Raw genomic sequence first — 25,235 nt, 5'->3', positions numbered from 1 at the left:
CTCTCTTGCACCTCCCTTCTGCACCTCCAGGGCAAGGTTTCCTGGGCTGTACTTGCTCCTCCTACTCCAGCAGCCCTTGACCTGAGCCTCTAGAATCAGACAGGACTGGGTTTGAATGTTGGCTTGAATACCAACTAGTTGCATGACTGTGGGCCAGTTACACCCATGTTGAGCCTTGGTTTCCTTAGATGTAAATCAAAAATAATAGCAGTACTTACAGTGTAAAGTTATTTTGAAGGTCAAATGAGATAATTGAATGTGAAATGTGAATTATTCAGCTCAAAGAACAAGGAACGTTGGCTATGGCCATTACTCTTACTTCTCTTAGACCACCTGTCACCACATTTGATTGTAGATTTTTGTTGTCACATCTGTCCTTCCCCACTGAACGATAAGTTCTCCAAGGGCAGGTATGATGTCTTATCCATTGTTGTAGCTCTGGTGCCCAGAAAAGGACTGGACACAGAGGAGCTACTCCCTGAACAGCTTCTGAGTGGCAGGAAGTGTGACTAGATGGATGAGGAGGTCTGGGGGTCCTAGTGGTCAGCAGCAGAGCTGGATGCTACAGGTTAATAAATCTGTATTGGTTTGACTTAGTTGTGGAAGCTGATTCTCCAGGCCTTTGGAGGCTTCCCCGTTTTTCTTATTCTCTCTCCTCCCTCATCAGTCTAGCCTTGGGATACAGTGCAAAGTGAAGAAGTGGCTCAAGACCTTCATCACCCTGGAACATTTTGACCAGCTCTGTGGCTCCACAATCACCAGCTTCCAGCAGGACCCAGAGACAAATAAGTTTGCATCTAGTGGATCAATCTTTGGGAAGGGGGCCAAGTGTTCCCTGAAGGATGGCCGAGTTACCACAGTGTGGCCAGTGAGGATGGGTGGAGCATTGCCCACTACCCAGAGAACATGCACTTCACCATTGACAGAGTGGAGACCACTGCTTTGTGAAACCAGGGCTTTCAGAATGTGACCTGGCCATTCTGGGGCTCAGCAGGGGCCAGTGAACCCTGGAGAATGGTGTCAAGATCACTGAGTTCCATATCAATATGATTAACCATGACAGGACTAGGCACTACACAGATATCCAGCTCTAGTATGGGGTGTTATGCTTGAACACCTGCTACAGGAGCACACTGGACCAGGAGAAGGTGCTAGTGCTAGACCTGGCCTAGCAGAGATCCATGCACCAGGCCTGGGCCTAAAACATCAGTGACTTTGGGAAGGTTAGGAAGGCCTGTAGTCCTGGGAAGAAAGAGAGAAGCAGCAGGTGCTGAACATAGGGCAGGATCAAGGCTATGATGGCTTCTTCATGATATCCATCGAGCAGTACCTGGAACTGTCAGACAGTGCCAACAATATCTACTTCAAGAGGCAGAATAAGATGGGCCAAAAGTGACTGAGAGGACCATGGGCTGGATTTCTTGCCAAAGACAGTTACTATTTTGTGGCTACACACCTGATTGTGCTGTACTTTAAATATATATTTTAAAATATATATCTCTTTCTCTTTTAACAAGTGAAGAAAACAAACAAAAAAGATACTGGTTGCATTGTAATGCATGCAATATGATTTTTTTTTAAGTAAAGGAAAACACAAATTTGGCCTTTACACATATTTTGCAAAGAACAGAAGGTATTTTTTTTTCTGTAGTGTGATTTCAATGAAAACTTTATTGTCTTTCTCTTGAGGAGTTGCCCTTATTGTTTGTGGTATATTTCTCCTCAATGAGATTCATCTCCTGAGATGTGTCCTTGTCTATCCCTAGCTACCCAGTGTGATGTGAGACATGAGTGTCTGTGCTAACTTGTCCCATGTTCAAATCTTCCTTACATGGGGTTTGGGCAGGAGTGAGGGGTGCAGAGAGCAATGGGCCAGTAGCATATTTCTGACGGGGCCTGAATGGAGGGTTGGCAGGACCTGGGGATCATTGACAAAGATCCTGAAGACTAGTACTGGCTTTTCCATCTTACTGTGTCCGCACCTCCAGAGGACCACGGATGGTCTCATCATGCTCTGGGGAATTTCATGATTTCACAGTACCTTTTTCAAGCTGCCCCAACCTCATGGCCAAACTAGTTTTTGATGCTAAATGAAACCCCCTACCCCTTTTGCCAATCTTGTGTGGTTATCAGTGCCATCTGCATCCTTGTATGGAGACAGTGTCTCCCAGGCTCTGTCCCCTGTCTGATGATGTCATCCCAGGATAAGAGCCCAAAGAGCCAGAGGCACCCAGGATGTCTGTGGTTGGTTGGTCCTTCCATGATGTTCCTCTCTCCCTAAGTCAGATGTGAGAACCAGCACTGCATAGCAAGTCCTCAGTTTGGGCACCACATTCAGAGGGAAGGGCCACATGCAACAATTATTGTTGGCTAATTGTGTTTTGATTATCCAGAAAACAAAGGCTCATACTATACAGCAGAAAGGATTCTGTTGAATGAGGAAAAAAATGGAAAAATTTACTCCGATATCCACAATAACATGATTGATTATATTTATATTCATCATTTTCTGGAGTTCCTGTTGTAGCTCAGTGGTAACGAGCCTGACTAGTGTCCATGAAACTTTGAAATTTAATTAATTAATTAATTGATTTGTCTTTGCTTCATTAAAAAGACCTTCTAAAATATTATATTTTTGTCCTCCAAAATTATATTAAAGAATCTACAAAGTTGTTCCATCACTCCCCAACCCCTCCCGCTCAATTCCTGACCTTCCCAAGTACAAATACTTCGCTAATTTTGAGAAGATGAACTGCACATTTTGAAAATCTTTGTTTCTCCTTAAAGGAGGACTGGGAAAGGGGTCCTAAGTGTAGGGAGGTCGGTTTTGATTTTCTTTCAGTGCTTTGGCAATTGGTATTCCTGTGGAGCTAGGGCTGCTCTGTCCCAGCCAACCCATCACCAGCCTGGCAAGTCCCCAGGTCAGTTAATGCTGGTGGCTGGCTCCAGGGAGCCTCCCTGCGTTTTTGGCCCACAGCCCTGAACACCGTGACATCATTAATGTGCAGTCTGCTATTCCTCTTTCTCTCTGCCAGACAGATGGTGGTTTTTCAGTCCTTGCACAAGTACCAGCCCTGCCTGCACATGATGGAAGTGAAAGAGGATGGTATGGAGGACACCAGCCAGCCAGGCTGCTTGCAGTCATTCACTTTCCCAAGACTCAGTTCATTGCAGTCACCACCTAACAGAACACAGATGTAAGGAGGTCTGTGGGCTGAGAGGATGGAGGGTGCCACCAGCTTCTGCTGGCAAGCACCTGTACCCTGGGCCATCCCTGGATAGGGCACTAACATCAGAAACAGCTGGCTCTGCTGGGACTTTTAAGCTGGTGGGAAAATGCTTCATATTCCTCTCTGTTGTGGGTCACCCCCAGCCACCTTTGAGAGGAGCAGGATTTCTGTGGCCTCTTCTCCTGGGAATTCTAACTTAGTTCTCAAATATCACTTTTTTTAACATTTAAATTTTTTTATTGAAGTACTGTTGATTTATATTGTGCCAATTCCTATTGTGCAGCAAAGTGGCTCAGTTATACATATATATCCATTCTTTTTTATATTACTTTCCATCATGTTCTAATCCAGGAGATAGGATATAATTCCCTGTGCTGTACAGGGGAACTTTCCGTCTATTCCAAATGTAATAATTTGTACCTACTAAACCCAACCTCCAAGTCCATCCTTCTCTCTACCCCCCTCCCTTGGCAACCACAAGTCTTCTGTATAATCATACATTTTAAAATATATATATATATATGTGTGTGTGTGTGTATATATATATATATATATATATATATATATATATATATATGTATGTTTTTATTTCCCCAATACATTATTATTTTTTTTTCTACGGTACAGCATGGTAACCCAATTACACACACATGTATACATTCTTTTTTCTCATATTGTCAGGCTCCATCATAAATGACTATACAGAGTTCCCAGTGCTACACAGCAGGATCTCATTGCCTATCCATTCCAAAGGCAATACTTTGCACCTATTAATCCCAAGCTCCCAATACATCCACTCCCTCCCCCGTTTCCTCTCCCTTAGCAACCACAAGTCTATTCTCCAAGCCCATTATTTTATTTTCTGTGTAAAGGTTCATTTGTGCCTTATATTAGATTCCAGATATAAGTGATATCATTTGGTATTTGTCATTCTCTTTCTGACTTATTTCACTCAGTATGAGAATCTCTAGTTCCATCCACGTTGCTGCAAATGGCATTATTTTGTTATTTTTATGGCTGAGTAGTATTCCATTGTGTATATATACCACTTGTTCCTAATTCAATCATCTGTCGATGGACATTTGGGTTGTTTCCATGTCTTGGCTATTGTGAATAGTGCTGCAATGAACATGTGGGCGCATGTGTCTTTTCAAGGAAAGTTTTTTCTGGATATATGCCCAAGAGTGGGTTTGCTGGGTCATATGGAAGTTCCATGTATAGTTTTCTAAGGTACCTTGATACTGTTCTCCATAGTGGTTACACTATCTTACATTACCACCAATACTGAAGGAGGGTTCCTTTTTCTCCACACCCTTCCCAGCATTTGTTATTTGTGGACTTATTAATGATGGCCATTCTGACTGGTGTGAGGTGGAATCTCATGGTAGTTTTTTTTATTATTATTTTCCCACTGTACAGCAAGGGGGTCAGGTTATCCTTACATGTATACATTACAATTACGTTTTTTCCGCCACCCTTTGTTCTGTTGCAACATGAGTTTCTAGACAAAGTTCTCAATGCTATACAGCAGGATCTCCTTGTAAATCTATTCTAAGTTGTGTCTGATAAGCCCAAGCTCCCGATCCCTCCCACTCCGTCCCCCTCCCATCAGGCAGCCACAAGTCTTTTCTCCAATGCCATGATTTTCTTTTCTGTGGAAAAGTTCATTTCTGCTGGATATTAGATCGCAGTTATAAGTGATATCATATGGTATTTGTCTTTGTCTTTCTGGCTCATTTCACTCAGGATGAGATTCTCTAGTTCCATCCATGTTGCTGCAAATGGCATGATGTCATTCTTTGTTATGGCTGAGTAGTATTCCATTGTGTATATATACCACTTCTCCCGAATCCAATCATCTGTCGATGGACATTTGGATTGTTTCCATGTCCTGGCTATTGTGAATGGTGCTGCAGTGAACATGCGGGTGCATGTGTCTCTTTTAAGTAGAGTTTTGTCCGATACATGCCCAAGAGTGGGATTGCGGGGTAATATGGAAGTTCTATGTTTAGATTTCTTAGGTATCTCCAAACTGTTCTCCATAGTGGCTGTACCAGTTTACATTCCCACCAGCAGTGCAGAAGGGTTCCCTTTTCTCCACAGCCCCTCCAGCACTTGTTCTTTGTGGATTTATTACTGATGGCCATTCTGACTGGTGTGAGGTGGTATCTCATGGTAGTTTTGATTTGCATTTCTCTTATAATCTGCGATGTGGAGCATTTTTTCATGTGTTTGTTGGCCATCTGTATATCTTCTTTGGAGAAATGTCTATTCAGGTCTTTTGCCCATTTTTCCATTGATTGATTGGTTTTTTTGCTGTTGGGTTGTATAAGTTGTTTATATATTCTAGAGATTAAGCCCTTGTCAGTTGCATCATTTGAAACTATTTTCTCCATTTCTGAAAGTTGTCTTTTTGTTTTCCTTTTGGTTTCTTTGCTGTGCAAAAGCTTTTCAGTTTGATGAGGTCCCATGGGTTTATTTTTGCTCTAATTTCTATTGCTTTGGGAGGCTGACCTGAGAAAATATTCATGAGGTTGATGTCAGAAAGTGTTTTGCCTATGTTTTCTTCTAGGAGTTAGATGGTGTCCTGTCGTATATTTAAGTCTTTCAGCCATTTGGAGTTTATTTTTGTGCATGGCGTGAGGGTGTGTTCTAGTTTCATTGCTTTGCATGTTGTTGTCCAGGTTTCCCAGCAATGCTTGCTGAATAGACTTTCTTTTTTCCATTTGATGTTCTTGCCTCCCTTGTCAAAGATAAATTGACCATGGGTGTCAGGGTTTATTTCCAGATTCTCTATCCTGTTCCATTGGTCTGTCTGTCTGTGTTGGTACCAGAACCACACTGTTTTGATGACTGTGGCTTTGTAGTATTTCTTGAAGTCTGGGAGAGTTATGCCTCCTGCTTGGTTTTTGTTTCTCAGGATTGCTTTGGCAATTCTGGGTCTTTTGTGGTTCCATATAAATGTTTGGATTGTTTGTTCTAGTTCTGTGAAAAATGTCCTGGGTAATTTGATAGGGATTGCATTGAATCAGTAGATTGCTTTGGGTAGGATGGCCATTTTTACAATATTGATTTTCCCAATCCATGAACATGGAATATCTTTCCATTTCTTTACATCTTCTTTGATTTCGTTGATTAAGGTTTTATAGTTCTCGGCATATAGGTCCTTTACCTCCTTGGTCAGGTGTATTCCGAGGTATTTGATTTTGTGAGGTACAATTTTAAAAGGTATCATATTTTTATATTCCTTTTCTAATGTTTCATTGCTGTTATACAGAAATTCAACTGACTTCTGAATGTTAATCTTATATCCTTCTACTTTGCTGAATTTATTATGCAGTTCAAGTAGTTTTGGGGTTGAGTCCTTAGGGCTTTCTATGTATAGTTTCATGTCACCTGCATTCAGTGACAATTTTATCTCTTCTCTTCCTATATGGATGCTTTTTATTTCTTTTGTTTGTCAAATTGCTGTGGCTAGAACTTCCAAAACTATGTTGAAGAGCAGTGGGGAGAGTGGGCATCCCTGTCTTGTTCCAGATTTGAGTGAGAAGGCTTTCAGCTTTTCCCCATTGAGGATTATATTTGCTGTGTGTTTATCATAAATGGCTTTGATTATATTCAGGAATGTTCCCTCTATACCCACTTTGGCGAGGGTCTTGATCATGAATGGATGTTGAACTTTGTCAAATGCTTTTTCTGCGTCTGTTGAAATGATCATATGATTTTTGGCTTTTTTTGTTAATGTGGTGTATGATGCTGATTGATTTGCGTATGTTGAACCATCCTTGTGAACCTGGGATGAACCCAACCTGGTCATGGTGTATAATTTTTTTGGTATGTTGTTGGATTCGGTTGGCTAAGATGTTGTTGAGAATTTTTGCATCTATATTCATCAATGGTATTGGGCGATAGTTTTCTTTTTTGGTGGTATCTCTGTCTGGTTTTGGAATGAGGGTGATGGTGGCCTCATAGAATGTCTTTGGGAGTATTCCTTTTTCTTCAACATTTTGAAAGAGTTTAAGGAGGATGGGCACCAGTTCCTCTTTATATGTTTGATAAAATTCACCTGTGAAGCCATCTGGTCCTGGACCTTTATTTGTAGGGAGTGATTTCATTACCTCTTCCATTTCATTTCTAGAGATCGGTCTGTTCAGTTGGTCTGTTTCTGCTTGATTCAGTTTTGGCAGGCTGTAAGATTCTAGAAAATTGTCCATTTCTTCCAGATTGTCAAACTTGTTGCCGCATAGTTGTTCATAGTATTCTCTTATGGTTTTTTCTATTTCTGTTGTATCTGTTGTGATTTCTCCTTTTTCATTTATAATTTTGGTTATTTGGGTTCTTCCTCGCCTCTTTTTAGTGAGTCTGGCCAGGGGTTTGTCAATTTTGTTGACCTTTTCAAAGAACCAGCTCTTGGTTTTATTAATTTTCTCTATTGTTTTTTGAGTTTCTATTTTATTGATTTCTTCTTTGATCTTTATAATTTCCTTCCTTCTGCTGACTTTAGGTCTTTTTTTTCTTCTTTTTCTAGTTCATTTAGGTGGAGGGTTAAGTTGTCAATTTGGGATCTTTCTTCTTTTTTGAGAAAGGCCTGTATTGCTATAAATTTCCCTCTGAGCACTGCTTTTGCAGCATCCCATAGATTTTGAGAGGTTGTGTCTTCATTATCATTTGTTTCAAGGTAGTTTTTAATTTCCTTCTTGATTTCCTCATTGACCCATTGGTTTTTTAGTAGCATGTTGTTTAGTCTCCATGTAGTAGGGTTTTTCTCTTTGCTTTCCCCATGGTTGATTTCTAATTTCATGGCATTGTGGTCAGAGAAGATACTTGAGATAATTCCTATGCTCCTAAATTTATTGAGATTCGCTTTGTGTCCCAATATGTGGTCGATTCTTGAGAATGTTCCATGAGGATTTGCGAAGAATGTGTATTCTGCTTTTTTTCGATGTAGTGTCCTGAAGATATATCAATTCAGTCTAACTTTTCTATTGTTTCCTTTAGGATGTCTGTTGCTTTATTGGTTTTCTGTCTAGAGGATCTGTCCATTGATGTGAGGAGGGTATTAAGGTCTACTACTATGATTGTATTCTCATCAATATCTCCCTTTATGTCTGTTAATATTTGTTGTATGTATCTGGGTGCTCCTATATTTGGGGCATATATGTTGATGATAGTAACATCCTCTCCTTGGATGGATCCCTTAATCATTAAATAGTGTCCTTCTTTGTCTTTCTTTATGTCTTTCGTTTTAAAGTCCATTTTGTCTGATATGAGTGTTGCGACTCCTGCTTTTCTGCCTTGTCTATTGGCGTGAAATATTTTTCCCCACCCTTTCACTTTCAATCTATATGTATCTTTTGTCCTAAGGTGAGTTTCTTGTAGGCAGCATAGTGAAAGTTTTTGCCTTTTTATCCCCTCAGCCAGTCTGTGTCTTTTGATTGGGGCATTCAGTCCATTGACATTTAAGGTGATAATTGACAGATGATTATTTATTGCCATTTGAACCTCGTGTTCCAGTTGATTCTATGGTTCTCCATTCTTCCTTTCTTTTTTTTTTTTTTTTTTTTTTTTTTTTTTTTTTTTTTTTGGTTGGATGGTTTCCTGTTGTTATCTGCTTGAGTGTATTTTTTTTTTAATTTTTTGCAAATGCAGTATTTGGTTTTGGCTTGTGGTTGCCCTGTTTTTTAAATATGCTAACCCCTTCCCATAATTGTGTGTTTTAGCCTGATGGTCCTGTAAGTTCAAACACTTCATTACTATATTAAAATTAAGAAGAGAAACTTATACACAAACAAAAAGTGTTATTTACTTCCTAACATCCCTTGCCCACATTTTATGGTTTTGATGACCCTTTTTTATTTTTTTCTTTTTAATTTTATTTTCTTTGAAGCATGTTCATGATTAAATCTGTATGCTGGCTTATTTGAGTGACTGCTCTCTGATTGCGCTTTCCTCACTCCTAGTTCTTCCTCTTTTTCTTATTTTTTTTTCTTTTCTTTTTTCTTCCCTTTCCTTCCTTTCTTTTTGGTTTAGAGAAGCCCTTTCAATATTTCCTTTAACCTGGGTTTTGTGTTGCAGTATTATTTAAGTTTTTGTTTGTTGGGAAAAATTTTTACTTCCCCTTCTATTTTAAATGATATTCTTGCTGGATAGAGTATTCTAGGTTGCATATTTTTTCCTTTTAGCACTTTAAATATCTCTTGCCATTCCCTCCTGGCCTGTAGTGTTTCTGTAGAGAAATCAGCTGATATTCTTATGGGGGTTCCCTTGTAGGTAACATTCTGTTTTTCCCTTGCTGCCTTGAGGATCCTCTCTTTATCACTAACTTTTGCCATTTTTATTATGATGTGTCTTGGTGTGGGTCTGTTTGGGTTCAGTTTGTTTGGGGCCCTCTGTGCTTCTTGTATCTTGAACCCAGTATCCTTTAGATTTGGGAAGTTTCCATCGATAATTTCTCCAAATATATTTTCCATCCCCTTATCTTTTTCTACTCCTTCTGGAATTCCTATTATGCATAGATTGGCCCGCTTTATATTATCCCATAGGTCTCTTATATTGCTTTCCAGTTTTTTGATTCGGTTTTCTGTCTGTTGACTGGATTGAGTGATTTCCATTATTCTATCTTCCATATCACTGATTCATTCTTCTGCATTATTCATTCTGGTTTTTACTGCCCCTAGTTCAGTTTGCATCTCTGCAAATGGATGTTCTAGTTTTTCTTGGCTCCTCCTTATATTTTCTAGTTCCTTTCTGAGGGTGTCTGCATTACTGTTCCTATCTTCTCTTAATTCCTTCAGTATTTTCACTATTTCTCTTTTGAACTCCAGGTCTGTCTGACTGCAGAGATCTGTTTCATTGTTGACTGTTTTAGGTGAGTTCTCCTGTTGGTTTGACTGGGGGTCGTTTCTCAGCTTCTTCATCTTGCTTGTTGTTTTCTTTCTCCTGAGGGAGTTGTACTGTCCGTTATCGGGCAGTGTTTGCCTTGTCACTGCCGTGGAATATTTCCTGAGGGCTGGCGTTGTTGGTCAATCTTTGTTGAGGCAGTGTGGCTTTTCTGGAGTGTTGATGGGGCTAACAATGTTTCTTTGAAGCAAAGGAGGACTTCCTGAGGGCAGACAGGACTGGGAGGTCCACACCACGATGGTAGCAGATTTCACTTGGTCATGCAGAGCTTGCTCTGTTGTTTTTAGGCTTTGGGGTTCTTGCAGGGGCTTGGCAGTGTTGGGCAGCTGTTCCTCAGGGGTGCAGCACCCTTTGCGGGCTGGAGCAGCTATCTGGGTCACTGAGAACCTAAGAGGCTCTTCCCTAGGGCAGCCCAACTCAGAAGGACAGCCTGTGAATGTAGGTGGATGTTTTCACAGTCTGGCCAAGCTTGTTGCAGCTTTTCTGGGCTGCAGGGGCTCTTCCAGGGGGCTGGTGGTGCTGAGCAGCTATTCCGCGGGAGTGGGGCACCCCCTGAGGGCTTTGGCGGGTAGCAGGGCCACTGGAAACCCAAGAGGCTCCTCCCCAGGGCAGCCTGACTCAGAAAGACCGTCTGAGATCTTTTCCCAACTTGGCCAGGCTTGTTGCAGCTTTTCTGGGCTGCAGGGGGTCCTGCCTGGAGCTGGCAGTCCTATGCAGCTGGTCCACTAGGTCTCAGCACACCCTGAGTGCTTGGGCAGGTAGCAGGCCATTGGAGACCCAAGAGGCTCCTCCCCGGAGCAGCCAGACTCAGAAAAACCGTTCGAGAATTAGGCCGATCTATTCACGGCTTGGCTAGGCTTGTTCTAGCTTTTCTGGGCTGCAGGCCTTTTCTCGGGGGCTGGTGGTGTTTGGTGCTGCTCTGTGGAAGTGTAGCCCCTCCAAAGGGCAAGCAGGCCTGTGCAGGGACAGCCCCTGTGGTGGTAGGCTTCAGGCAATTGTTGAGGCCAGCCCTCCTGGATGGCAGGCAGCCCCAGGTTCAGCGAGAGCGTAGGGGGTGGCGGGGGTGGGGGGAGGGAATGCACTGGGAAGCACAGCTTTCTGCTAGCTAGTGGGCCTGTAAGCTTGCTGTGGTGTGGGGGGTATTCTATGGGGACCCACCCCTTCTTCTCTCCCCTCCCCAGCACGGGCACAGACCAGGCTCTTCTCCCAGGTTCCCTCTGATGTGGCTTTCCACTTCTCCGCCCCTAGAGTATTGTTCCCTTCGTCTGTGACAGCTTTGTTTTCTAGTCTCCCAGGCAGTCTCTGCCCCATCAAATGGTTTCTAGACCTCCCAAGCAGTTTCCGCTCCGCCCCGCCCCCCCCAGCCTGGGAACTAACCTCCAGGGCTGAGGTCTCGGTGCCCAGCCCCCACCCAGGCGTCTCAATTTTTGGTGACTGTGCCTGTAGTTCAGATGGTCCGTTGGGTTCTTGATCGGCTTTTCCGTACTCCAACTTACTGCTACACTGTTCTCTGCATCTGGAGATTTCTCCGGTTTGTTTGATCTTTCCCCCGGTATGTGACTTTCCAGGGTGCAGGAACCTTTTCTCCTCCGCAGTTCCCTTTCAGGAGCGCCTGTCCTGCTCGGATTCACCTTCTCTCACTCTCCTCTTTTCTCCCATTCTGCCCAGTAATGTCATGAACTTCTTGCCGTTACTGGAGTTTAAGTTTCTCTGCCAGCGATTGGTTGCTGTTCTGTGCGAGTCATTTATTCTGTAGATGTGCTTTTTTTGTTGTGTTTGTGGGAGAGTGCGAGCATGTCCCCCTACTCCTCTGCCATCTTCTCATGGTAGTTTTGATTCACATTTCTATAATAATTAGTGATGAAGATGGACATAAAGAACATTTTAAAAAGGGTTTCACATCCCTGTGCACAATGGACGTTGATCTGTGATTTCCTTCTAAATAACTATGTCTTATGATCATTTTGTTTCCAGAGTAATGCTGGCCTAATAAAATTTGCTTGAAAGTTTAAACATCACGTTTTAAGTCAGCAAAAGAAATACACACATAGGTAAAAATTACAATAAATCTAATTTCTGAGGCTATGGAATGAGTTTTATAGTATAGCACTTTGAACTTTGAACATTTGCAAGTTTGCACAAACTTATTATGCTAGTGTTGATTTGACTACTAGAAGTGAAGATATGGTTGTTTTCAAGATATTCCCTTTCCTTTTTTTGGCTCCCCTTTTCTCTGGTAATCTTCTGGACTGGTGCTTCTGTGGTTTTGGTCAAAGATTTCGTCTACCCCTTTTTAGCTTTCATATGGATTAGAAAGTTGTTGGTGGGGCTCTGGGAGTGGCTGGCTGGTTGGCTGGTGGACCTGTCCTGGTTCCCAGTTGAGGGAGTTGTATGTGGCTCTGCAGATGCTCAGCTCAAATTGTCTGTGTCTGATACTGCCCAGTTCTACCTTAAAGTGCATGTGGCTCTGGCAGTTGCTACAGACTCCTTGGCATATGTGACTCTTATTTGCCCATTTCCAAGATTCATGTAACAGTTTTTCCCATGCAAGTTTACTATGGACTAAATGAAAATGTGCACCCACTGCAGTCAAGCTCATGAGCCCAGCAGACATTGCAGTCATTTTGGGCTTTGCAAAAGACCCAGGTGCTGTTGTTGTGTATTATTTATACTTTGAAAGGAAAATATTCTCTTTTATCACTTGTATTAAGTTGTTTTTTCATAAAATATGGTGGTTATTTTTTTTCTCCTGGCCTCCCCTACCAATTCCTATTTATTTTATGTCAAAATTCTGTCCTCTGGGGCCAATAGTAAGTGTAAACTGAATGTCTTCTGTTGCTCCTTCTAGCATTCTTGCTGAGAGTCCAGATATAGTGCCTAGAAATTCAGATAGGGTTAAATAGCAAAAGCTCCATCATGATTGTGGTGATCCCTTCACTTTTTTCTGACCATAAAAGAGAAAGATAGATATATTTTAACTTTAGGGCTTGCATTAAGTGATTGGGATAGAGCTACAAAGGTGAAGCTGTCTTCGAGTAGGAATAGATGATATTTGAGGAGAAAGAAAGTGGCTGCCTCCAGGTAGATATGAACACCCTCCTCTATTCTTATAACAAACTGAAAAAAGAATCATTAATCATTAATGGAGAATTATTAATGGTACTGTCTTTAACCATCATGTGCATCCCTCAAAAGTGGACCAAAGGAAGCAAGCCTTCTCCAGAAAACAAACAAACAAACAAACAAAAACTTAGCTAAATTTCCTCACAGTCTGAAAAGCTGGGCTCAGCACAGTGAAAATCTTGCAGCCCAGGAGACCAGAGATACTGGTGTCTGTAGTAGGGGTTCATGTAGATTTTGAGCTTTTATTTCTGTTGTACTTATCTGTTTCAAAGCATTTTGTTTTGCAAATATCAATCTGGTAATGCCAAGTTGTGTTTTTTTCACTTTTGTTTCTTTTAAAAATATTGTTGTGCTCAATAGAGAAGATATTTATACCTTGCTAGTTATGCTCCTCTCCTGCCTCCTTCGACTTGCTATTATGTGAAACTTGTATTAAATTTTGGGAGGGAAATTTTGTGTGGTAAGCAAACTGGACTTGAGCAGCCACAGGAAAACCCTCGCCTGTCCCTTTTCTGGCAGTCTTTTGTTGGAAAGGTCACTTCTGCTTCATTCTTAAATAACTATATATTTATCATAAAAATCTTCTTTCCCTATGTAAATGAATACCTTAGAGACTTACAGGTTAGAGAAGAGTAAAATGTTTTATGACACATTTTCCCTTTCCACTGTTATGTTGGCTATTTGGGCCTGGCTCACTTTTGGAGAAAAAGGAAGAGCAGTAAAGAGTTCATGGGGATGGGGATGGGGATTTGCTTGGCCACTCATCAGGGCATCTCCCCAAAAGATTGAGATCTGACAAGACTGAGGCTCTCTTCCAAAACAGTCTGTTGATTAAAAATTAAAACATTTATGGAGTTCCTGTCATGGCTCAGTGGTTAATGAATCCAAATAGGAACCATGAGGTTGCGGGTTTTATCCCTGGTCTTGCTCAGTGGGTTAAGGATCTGATGTTGCCGTGAGCTGTGGTGTGGGTTGCGGACATGGCTTGGATCCTATGTTTCTGTGGCTATGGTGTAGGCCAGTGGCTGCAGCTCTGATTTGACCCCTAGCCTGGGAACCTCAATGAGCCATAGCAGCAGCCCACGAAATGCCAAAATGACTACATAAATAAAATTTAAAAAATTAAAACATTTATGTGTGAGTTAAATAAAAAAGGAAGGCATGTGTGTATGTGAATGAGAAAATGCTTTGACAAATTTTGAAATTATCCCTGTTTCTTCCCTAATTCTAAGTGGATTTTCTAGGCCCAAGGCCTACTGTTAATTTTTCATTATTTTATCTATGGTAATTCTCAGCAGCACAATTCCTGTCTATGATTGGGAAAGTTATTTAACTTCCCTTGGCCTCAGTTTCCTCATCTCTAAAGTGTTATGATGATGCTGCCTAAGTTGTAAAATTGTTGTAATGTTTGAATAATATAGAGTCATAGACAAGAATGTTTGGTACATAATCAAGTTGTGTAAGGATTTGCTATTATTATTGGGAGAATGTTTGGAGGAGGTTAACTGTACTTTAAGAGATTGCCCAAAAGTTGTCTTTTTTAAAATCATTATTATTTGTTTAACCAGTAACAGATCAAAAGCTGGGGATAGAAGATCAGAGTAAAGAACACTTTTTCTTTGTAAAATATTTTTACTGATTGATGACTTTGTTTCCAAGAAGTTAATACTTGTTGTATTGGTGGTGGAGGAGTTAAAGGCTAACACAGGAATAAACAATATAGTCAGTACTGTGGAGGCTTCTAGCAGGCAATCCTCGGGTCTCAGAAGACTGGAGAAGGCCAGTTTGATGAGTAGCATCCCAGTGGCCCAGCCGAAAGTATGTCAAATGGAATGAATTGCTCTTAAAAGGGTAGAGAGGGTAACTTGTTTGGAAATTTCAATGAGAAATTTTCACTGCAGAAGAAAGGCCCACTGGGCAAATAATAGAACCTTGGTAAATCTGCCTCAATGTATAATGTATATATTGGAGAAGTGGGGTAAGAATCTTCTGATGTTCTCCTTTCTTGGGACCCCTGTACACTTGTTGAGAGAAGGCACAAAGGAAAATGGAAACCTCCCTCTTGATCTGTATCATTTTCAGGTCGTTGGATGAATCTTTTAAATTTTAAACTTTTAAATTTTGAAATTTTAAATTAGTGTTCTTGGTAGTGTTTGAGGAAAGTTACAGATTTTTATTAAAATTTTACTTCATACTACAATAGGAAACCTTTAAATGATGCACAAACTTAAATGTAGTAGAAAGTGAAATAATGAAAACATTCTAAATAGAATTGTATAATTTGAACATTTCTTGGTGAAACAAGGAAAGTTTATCTTTGGCTCAAAATTAGAATGCAGGACACAGGAATTGAAAAAAAAATGACTACAATATACATGTATGACTTGGTTGGTTACTTTGCTGTACAGCAGAATTTTGTACAGCATTGTAAATCAACTATGGTTTAAATAAATAAAGGAAAAAGAACAATTAAAAAGAAAAAAATGCCTACATAAAAATAAGTAATTCTACTTGATGGAAACAAATATGCACCAAAGATAAACTAGCATTGGTGAAGTTATAAAACATATGTCACATCTTAGAAATTTTTAACTATCAAGGAAGAGTACAAAATAAAGATTAGAAAAAAATAAAACAAACAGTTGAAGGCACAGTGGACAAAAAAAGGATGGAAATAATCTTATAAACATATGGAAAGTTACTCAACTCATTCATGAAAAAAGAATAAAATTTAAACAATATAGACTTCGTTGTTAAAAAAAATCTGACGTTTTCCTTGTAGTCTCCTGGGAAAACACATTTGCACAATGATAGGGAGAGTGCAAATGGACAAGCCCAGTGGCAAGGAAGGAGCATTGAGCAGTATCACAAGTGTATTTACTTCTTGAATCAATAAAATTTGCACCCATGAGTTTATAAAGATTTGCATTTGGCAGCATTGTTTGTACTTGCAAAAGATTGCAAGAAAGCCATGCACAAATGATCACGTGAGAAATCTCTCTCTGATTAATGAAACAATTTTGATATTGCCATTTATTCTTTTTTCTCCTAATGCTATATGATACCTTCCAAATAAGGGTTTTATAGTTTATCAAAATGTATCTAGAAGTTTCAGCAGGAAGAGTGGCTTGTGTTGATCACAACCAGAAATGTAACTTATTGCTTCATCTGTTGTGAAAGTTGGAAATTATAGATGGCTTCTTTTCATGTATTTCCAATGATAGGGTTCATTTATTTATCTAGAAAAGTAGAAAAGCATCACCAATGTTGGATCATGCTTTATATATATTTGATTATATGTTTTAAGGCAAAGGAAAATTGATTTAACTGGTTAAATTTCAAACTAAAATGGAAGCATGACATGAAAAGGATAAAGAGAATAATATGTCTTCATTATAAGCATGACGTGATAAATAAAAATAGGTATATAGAGAAAAATAAGAAAATCATCTCATGAGTAAACACTGTTATGTATTTTCCTCCATTTATTCTATGCATATTTGTGTTAGATTTAAACCCTATGCCCTATAGAATAAAAATGCACAAATTATCAGCTACATATAACATTATAAAGCAAATATCTTTGTAACCACTACACAAGCCAGAAATGGAAAAAATATGGAGATTACAGATGCCCCCATAAATTAATCTTTCCACTAAGAGTCATTAAATGAGCAGGCATCCTTAAATAATATCTTTTAAGTTTCTCTAAACAGACACACATAATATTAACAAGAGCGTGTTGTGCTCAACCATATGTTTCATTCATGTTTTTTGTAATTGTGTTTTGCTCATTTTGATCATTCTCTGAAATAATCAGAATCACTTTTCTATTCCAGTAGGATGAATAATTAAGATTCTGAATGACTTAAGATAAAAATTCTTGCAAGTGGCCCCTAACATACAAGTAAATATAACCCTGCTGAACGAATATCTAGGAGCAAACTTTTCTTGATGAGGATAGGCTGTTTTTTAATTAGGGCACCAATTCATGCACCAGCCTCCTAGGAGAGTCGCTATGGCTCCACGTTTTTCATGTGTTTTCTATAGTTTGCCTTTTTAAAATTTTATTATGCAGATAGGTGTATCATGGATTTCATTTGGTTATTATTTGAATTTTCCTGGCTAGCTGATGAGTTATTTTCTTTTTTTTTCTGGACATTTTGACTATAGTCTTTATAAAGTTTCCTGTTAACTGTTCATCTGAGTTTTCAGGGTTTTGATTTGGAACACATATTAATATATGAAGCATATAACTACTTTACATTGAAAATTTTCACTCTGAATGGTTTCCTGGATGATGAGTATGTCCTAATTAATGCAATCCAACTTATCAATGTTTCCCCTAATTGTTAATAATCTATGCAATATTTATTCATACCTATGTCATGAAGATAACATATCTTATTCTCTAAAGCTTACTTATATTTTATTCACAATCAGATTTACAAACTACCTGGATTTTTTTTCAGAAATGATGCTATTATAGGTCAAATTCTCTTTTGTTAATACACTTTCTTGTAATTAAATTAGTACCACTTGTGAAAAGATCAGCTTTTCCATTTTTTTTTGCAGTTCTACCTTTTACATATGCAAGTGTGTGCATATGTTGTGTCTATGTTTTGCTCTCTACTATATGTCACTCATATCCTTAACAAATGTTGTATTATATCTCACTGTCTCAATTCTGCACTATTACAGTAAGTATGTTGTCCAATAAAGTAGGTTCTGTTACTTTACTGTTTTCAAGGATTCCTTGGCTATAATTTCCATATTTAAATGACACACACACAGTTACCTCCCCTCCACCTCACTCTCTCACACACTGACGGAATTTTATTCCATTTTATTGAATACTGACAGCTTTTCAATATTGAGTTTTCTATTACATGTATATGTTATAGCAACCTACTTACTTATTTACCTTAAATTACTCTCAGATTATTTTTCCATTTACTTCATGCAGTTTTTGAAATTATAATTACTTTTAAGGTTTTGGTATATATGCTCCTATTTAAATTGTATTCTTAATGACTTCTTATTTTTTCTTATTTTATATTGAAGTAAATTGATTTTGTTCATTGGCTCTGTATCCAGAAATAGTTTATTAGTCTAATAATATTTCCACATGTACATTTATAATACCATCCAATAATTAGATTAATATCTACTTTTCCAATGCTCATCTATATATTTTTCTTTTTTCACTGCATAGACTAGTATCTCTAGTAAAATGTTGAATAAATGCTGTAAAAGAAAAAAAATCCTTTTCTTGGTCCAAACTGCAAAATGAACTTTCAACAATTTTTGACATTTGATATGAAATTTATTCACACCATAACATAAATTCTTTGCTCTGGGATCAGACATTTTTTTCATTTCAACAGGACTTTCACATGATTACAGTCACAAAAGTATCACTGTATATTTAAAAACTAAATCAGAGGTAGAAAAGCACACAGCTTTATGCCAATTTAAATCTCAACATGCACGACCCCTCTACATGATCTTGGAAGTGTCTTCTGTAAGATTACTAAATATTAGCCAGAGAATATCTGAGGTCACAAGAGATTGTTTACAAGATAAAATGTCTTTTCCTAGGGCTACTTGCTTTGTTATGGAAACATATTACAAACAAAATTTAGTGTTATGCAAGGTGTTCATTTCAAAGTCACATACAGTACACAGGTTCAAGCCATTTTTCCCCCTCATGTAAAGACATCATGATAGACGATGTGGATTAAATGTACTCTGGTAACGACTACCAGTTTAGTAATGACACACTGTCTGCTATGCTGACATTAAAAAGGAGAATGAAATAAAATATTTTCAGGTATTGGATACACTCATAATTTGTTCCTAGTCTGATACTCAGAAAACAATGCTAGAGAAACATGACAAAATTTATATTTCTTTCTGTTACAAGGAATTTGTCTAAAAATCTGTAGTTATAAAACAGATATGCTTTTTATGAAGAAATGACTAACATTTTCCCATGGTTATTTGGGATTCTTATTTGGAGGTTATTCAAGTTTTAATTTGGCCCTCTTTCTAGAGTGTGGGAAGGGGTATCTTGGGATTATAAGCTATATTTGTCAAATACGGAGCTGTTTCTGAAGACTGCAGGACACTGTTACAATCAACCAAATGGCAATATGGTAATAGTTTCCTTTCTTGTGATTATGTCAGTTGTAAAGAAGAGGTCTCTTACAAGCTGTATACAGCAATTTACAATTCTCTGTTCCTTGTTCACTTGATATAGTGTTCAAATTAATTTCTGACAAGTACTTGTCACATAAATTTATGTAGGCACATCTAAATCCCATAGCTTTACTGGAGGGGTGAGGTTTTCTGTGGGATCATGATTATGGATTCCATCTCTCAAATAAGAGGGACTATTTAATCCACCAGTTCTTCCCAGCCATGTTTATGACATGCTGCATTCTGTATATCTTCTCTGGTCTCGAGATCCTTGTAAGCTCAACGATGGTGAACCATATATAGCTGCCCAATCTGGGAGAAGAATCATCCAACTGCATCATTACTGTCCTGTCTGAAGCAAATTTAATTATCCCAATAATTTCCCCATTCAACAATAGTTCCTGGTCAGAGCTGGTAAGATCTTGAGTTCATATACATTTGGTCCTGATTGTGGGATAGCCTCACTCCAGAAACTGAACTTCTGGAAGAGCTGATTCTTCCTGGAGAGAAGCATCTTACTTCTCACCTTACAGAACCATGAAAATTCCTTATTTTCCTTAAGTTTATTCATGATCTCTGTGGGGGGTGGATAGCTTCCTTCATAGCTCCAGAAGTGGACAGATTGATCCTGCTTACCATAACACATGTTCCAAGTCCCCACCAAAGTACAAGGGTAATGTTTATCTTCATGAATCTTTGGCAATATCTCTTGACAAATTTTGCTGTATGCTTCTAGGCATTCCAGTTTAACATAGTGAAACTGTAATTTGTACAGACTGCTCATTTGCTTTTTGGCTAGGAACTTAGAATGAGCAATTTTTCTTTGGATTGACCTTCCAGACAAACAAGAATTTTAGCCAGTGGTCTTCTCTAGGTCTGTTATTACAAGATGCCAATTTCTGGAGCCCTGGCAGAAGGCTGCAGGGGGTATCCTGCGACTGGAAGCTGCTGATCGAGGCCAGTCCAAGGGTGTGCAGCACTACTGCTGCCATCTTGTTCCTGGTGCCTTGGCCACCAACACCCAGGCCCTTTCAACATTTTTAACATTATTATATTTATCAACACTATCAGTGACATAAAAGAAGGTACTTCAGTGTCACTATTGAGGGAAAATCTTTAACCTCTTACTTCCCAAACTAAGTTGAATGTCATTTTAATAACTGCAAATTTCATGTGAGTCACTGTACTGTACATTATTTATTTTATAATTTTATGTTAAACTGCTTTAATTTGTCTACCTAGTTATTCAGCTGTTTCTTTTCTATGTGTATGTAAATTACATAAGAACCAGGTTTTTTTCTTCTCTGCAATTCATCATGGTAACTACATGATATAGTAATACAAAGCTATTTTAGACATTAAAACCAAACACATTACCATCTGAATACTCCTTAGTCACCACAACCAGTTCTACATTGAACAAAATCATGCAGTTGATCCCTGCCTCAATTCCTGAAAATCTATAAGATACAGTAAAATCTTGCTCTAAGCTGCAAATTTTAGAGTTAATTTGTTAAGCAGTGCAAGAAAACTGAAATGAACTTCCAATGGTTACAAAACCAAATTTTGAAACTTTACTTATATTCTTCTTCTAAGTGGGTAATATGTTATTGCCACGATTATCATCTGTCACTGTAATCTGAACATCTTAAATAATTGGCTTAGTTTTTGCATGTGTTTTATAGATGTCTTTCTTTTTTTCTCTTTTTTTTTTTTTTTTTTTTTTGCCTTTTCTATGGTCAAACCTGAAGCATATAGAGATTCCAAGGCTAGGGGTCTAATCAGAGCTGTAGCCACTGGCCTATGCCAGAACCACAGCAATGCAGGATCAGAGCTGTGTCTGTGACCTACATCACAGCTCATGGCAACACCGGATCCTTAACCCACTTAGCAAGGCCAGGGATTGAACCTGCAACCTCATGGTTCCTAGTTGGATTCATCAAACACTGAGCCACCACGGGAACTCTTATATATCTTTCTTGATGCCATGATACCTACTTAAACAAAAGAACTACATGGTGGATACATTATAGCTTTGTGAAAAAAATAAATCATTTAAGCATATGTTAAAGGACATATTTTAAAAGAAAAAAAAACATGCACAGATTGAATCATTTTCCAACCATTTTGACTGAAAATGGGTTCAATGGATTCCCTGTATTTCAATGTGAAATATCTGAGGAAATACAAGACTCTTATTTTTTAATGGTAACTTCTTTTGTTTTGTTTAATGATAACCCTTCTCAAGTACCATAACAAGGAAAACATGGGGAAATAATGTGTTAAATATCTCAAGTATTTTTAATTTCAATTATATACTACACAAGAAAATAAAAAAATAAGTCAAGAAAACATAGAGAATGGGTGAATCTTTCTGGGGGCAAAATAGTTCAATCCCATAAATGATATATTTCTAGAAGCAAATATGCTTCCATATTTTTTGCATTAGCAAAGATTAAGGAAACAGCTTATTGAGATGAGAGAAGCATGATTTTGCCATATAGACAAAGCATTTCTATAAAGAAAAATTCAGAGGGAAGCAGATGGCAAATTTTTTATTGCAACACTACCATATTTTAATTGTTATTATGCAGAATTTCTATTTTTAATCTTTACATAGATGTGCTGTAAATCATAAGAAATCATATTGAGTTTTTTGAAAGGTAAAAATGTCTAAATTTATAAGCACATAGGTATTTAACAGATCTTCTCAAAGGCTTATCATTTTATTATCTAAAAATATGATGCAAAGAAAAAAGCAAATTATAGTTATATAAGAGGGAAAGTATTGAAAATATTCATTATGGTCTAGGAAAAGGGGTATATGACATTAATTCCTAGGTAAGAAATATTACATTTTCCCATAAAAAAAGTATTGAATCACTAGTAAATTTTTGAACTGAATATAAAATTGCTAAATACATAATTTCTTATCAGCAAAACACCCTGTGGATAAAATCCTAATATCATAAAATTCATCATGAGACATTAAGCTCAGGAGTGAGTAAAGGTAATAAATCTATAGTAAAGGACAAAAAGAAAACTGAACATTAATTTCTGATTATATAATAGCAGAATTAAATGAGAAAACAAAAATTGATTTCAAATCAAGCAGGTAATGAGTTAAACATTAAGGTAGCAATTTTCTCAAGGCCGTAAATACATCCTTATTTCTCAGACTCTACATCAGGTTGTTAAACGTCAGGGTGACGATGGTGTAGAAAATGGAGAGAAACTTGTGTATTCTGGATGAATTTTTGGATTTAGATAATAAATATGTAATGACTGCAGATTCATAGAATAAAGTCACAACCATGACATGTGAGGAGCAAGTGGAGAAGACTTTTTGTCTTCCTGTTGCCAATGCAATTGTAGGATGGTGGAAGTGATCTGACTGTAGGACCAAAGTATCAACAGAAAATGGATAACAACAAACACCACAGTGACTGCAAAGACCAACATCTCATTTAGAAAAGTGTCCCCACAGGCCAGCTTGAGTACTGAGAGGATGTCACAAAATAAGTGATTTGGTTGTATCTACAAAAGAGTAGAGAGAAAATCTGGCATGTTTGCACTATCCAAAATGGAATGCTGGTGATCCAGCAGGCAGCCACCAGCTGGACACAGGCTTTGTCGTTCATGACTAGGGGATAGTGCAGAGGGTTACAAATGGCCACATAGCAGTCATAGGCCATCACTGTAACAAGGAGACACTCTATGTTTCCAATTTTGTGTGGCACAGGCAAACAAATAAATGTGTATTTCCTGAGTCCAAAGGTTTGTAAGCATTCTGGGGAGACTGACCAATACATAACAGATTTCCAAGAAGGAAAAATTACTGAGGAAAAAATACATAGGAGTCTGGAGTGCCTGGTCGGTCCCAGTTAAGAGAATTATCATGCTATTTCCCATCAGAATTATTACATAAATAAAGAGAAATCTCACAAAGAGAAATATTTGGTGATTAGGAATATCAGAAGACCCCAAAAGAACAAATTCCATCATTGAAGTGAGATTTACATCCAGTAGGTCTTTTTTGATGTTCCATCTGTGAAAATAATACATTCAGACATTTACTTTTTGGCCTATGTTAAAATTTTAAAATTAAAAGGACTTGGGGGAATTAGTACATTCTCCATTAAAGTACAGCATTTTATATCCTGAAGTCAAAGAACACAACTTAAGACTAATGGAGAACATATATGCTAACTTTCAAGTACAACAACATAGTTCATATCTAAATTTAGGTTTGACTTAAAATGCAAGTGATCTGTTTGAGAATTATGCTTTTTTATTTTTAATCTGTATGTACAGAGCAAAAATTGGTCAATTTTACTCCCCATATTAACAAACAGAATTCTGAGGAGGAAACATTTGCCTCCCACTTTCAAAGTGACAGGCACCACAAGATTTTTAAATTGTATTTTTTAATAATTTCTCAACTCTTCCATGAACATTTCACATGTACAAGGCATTCTTTCTATTTTATATGGTGCAACTATAACTATTACTCTTTGTACATACACTTTATTTGAAACTGTTCTGGTTGCAATTACCTATCCAGATACATATTATGATCTTCTCTCATTATATTGTGAGAACTTTTATTTTGCCTCTCCAAACACAACAGATGTTTGATAATGTGTTTTGACATATTGGTTGTTTAATTATTAATGACACATTTGATGGAATTACTTTGAGGATGCAATTTATGAAATCTACTTAGTAAACCTCATCTCAAATTTCTTACTCTGAACCATTAGTAATTTTTCACTTTAAAATGATCACTTTAACAATACATCAAAGGTGAAATACATGATAATCAACATTGAAAAGTATAAATTATTTAAAATATGGTTGAGGCAGTTGTCAAAACATCAAAAGCAGGAAATATGTATTTTAGGTAAAGTATGGGAACAAGGATATTTTAGGTCAGTAACCAGTGAAACTTAGACTCAGTTTTCTCCTTTATTTATATACACTTGGAGCATATATATGGATTTTTAAAATAAATGTGTTTAGCATAATATAGTTTTAAATAATACCTGGTAAAGCAGGAAACAAAAATTATTGTAAGTGAACTATGCTTGTGTTAGTAAAGTGCTGCCAATTCATATTCTTGAAATTTTTGTTAATGTCCTCATGTTATACTGTAGATGAAGAAACAAAGGCTCACAAATTTATAGAACTACACTAATAAAGGATTTTATTTTACTCCCAGGATTCATGTGCATTTTAAGAAGAGTAATGAATCCATAGCAATTTACAAGAGGGAAAAACTCCTAAGAAAATAATATGTGGAAGATTTCCTCCTGTGGTGCAGTGGGTTATGAATCTGAGTGCAGGAGTTTCCTTTCAGGCTCAGTCGTTAATGAACCTGACAGGATCCATTAGGATGCAGGTTTGATCCCTGGCCTTGATCAATGGAGTAAGGATCCCATGTTTCCATGAGCTGTGGTGTAGGTTGAAGTCATGCCTCAGATCTGGCATTGCTGTGGCTGTGTCATAAGCCAGCAGCTGTAGCTCCTATTTGACCCCAAGCCTTGGAAATTCCATATGCAACAAGTGAGGCCAAAAAAGCCAAAAGAAGGGAAAAAAATATATATGAGTTCAGTGGCACAGGTTCCTGTGGAGGCACAGGATTGATCCTGGCCTGGGGGGATGATTTAAGGATTTGGCATTTTACAGGCAAAGCCAAAGGGAAGGCTGTGGCTGGAGCTGGGATTTGGTCCCAGGGCCAGGATCTTCCATGTGCCATGGGTGTGGCCATAAAAAACACAT

General features: G+C 38.1%; 2 pseudogenes; both read right to left on the bottom strand.

The window, feature by feature from the left end:
* Positions 1-19,583: 19,583 nt before the first annotated feature.
* Positions 19,584-20,446, bottom strand: LOC110258767 (annotated as a pseudogene).
* Positions 20,447-22,584: 2,138 nt separating this feature from the next.
* Positions 22,585-23,519, bottom strand: LOC110258766 (annotated as a pseudogene).
* Between the last annotated feature and the right edge of the window lie 1,716 nt (positions 23,520-25,235).

This window comes from Sus scrofa, unplaced genomic scaffold (assembly GCF_000003025.6).
Source record: "Sus scrofa isolate TJ Tabasco breed Duroc unplaced genomic scaffold, Sscrofa11.1 Contig42, whole genome shotgun sequence".
Lineage (NCBI taxonomy): Eukaryota > Metazoa > Chordata > Mammalia > Artiodactyla > Suidae > Sus > Sus scrofa.
The sequence above is the reverse complement of the archived record's forward strand: the minus strand, read 5'-3'. Positions and strand labels throughout refer to the sequence as shown.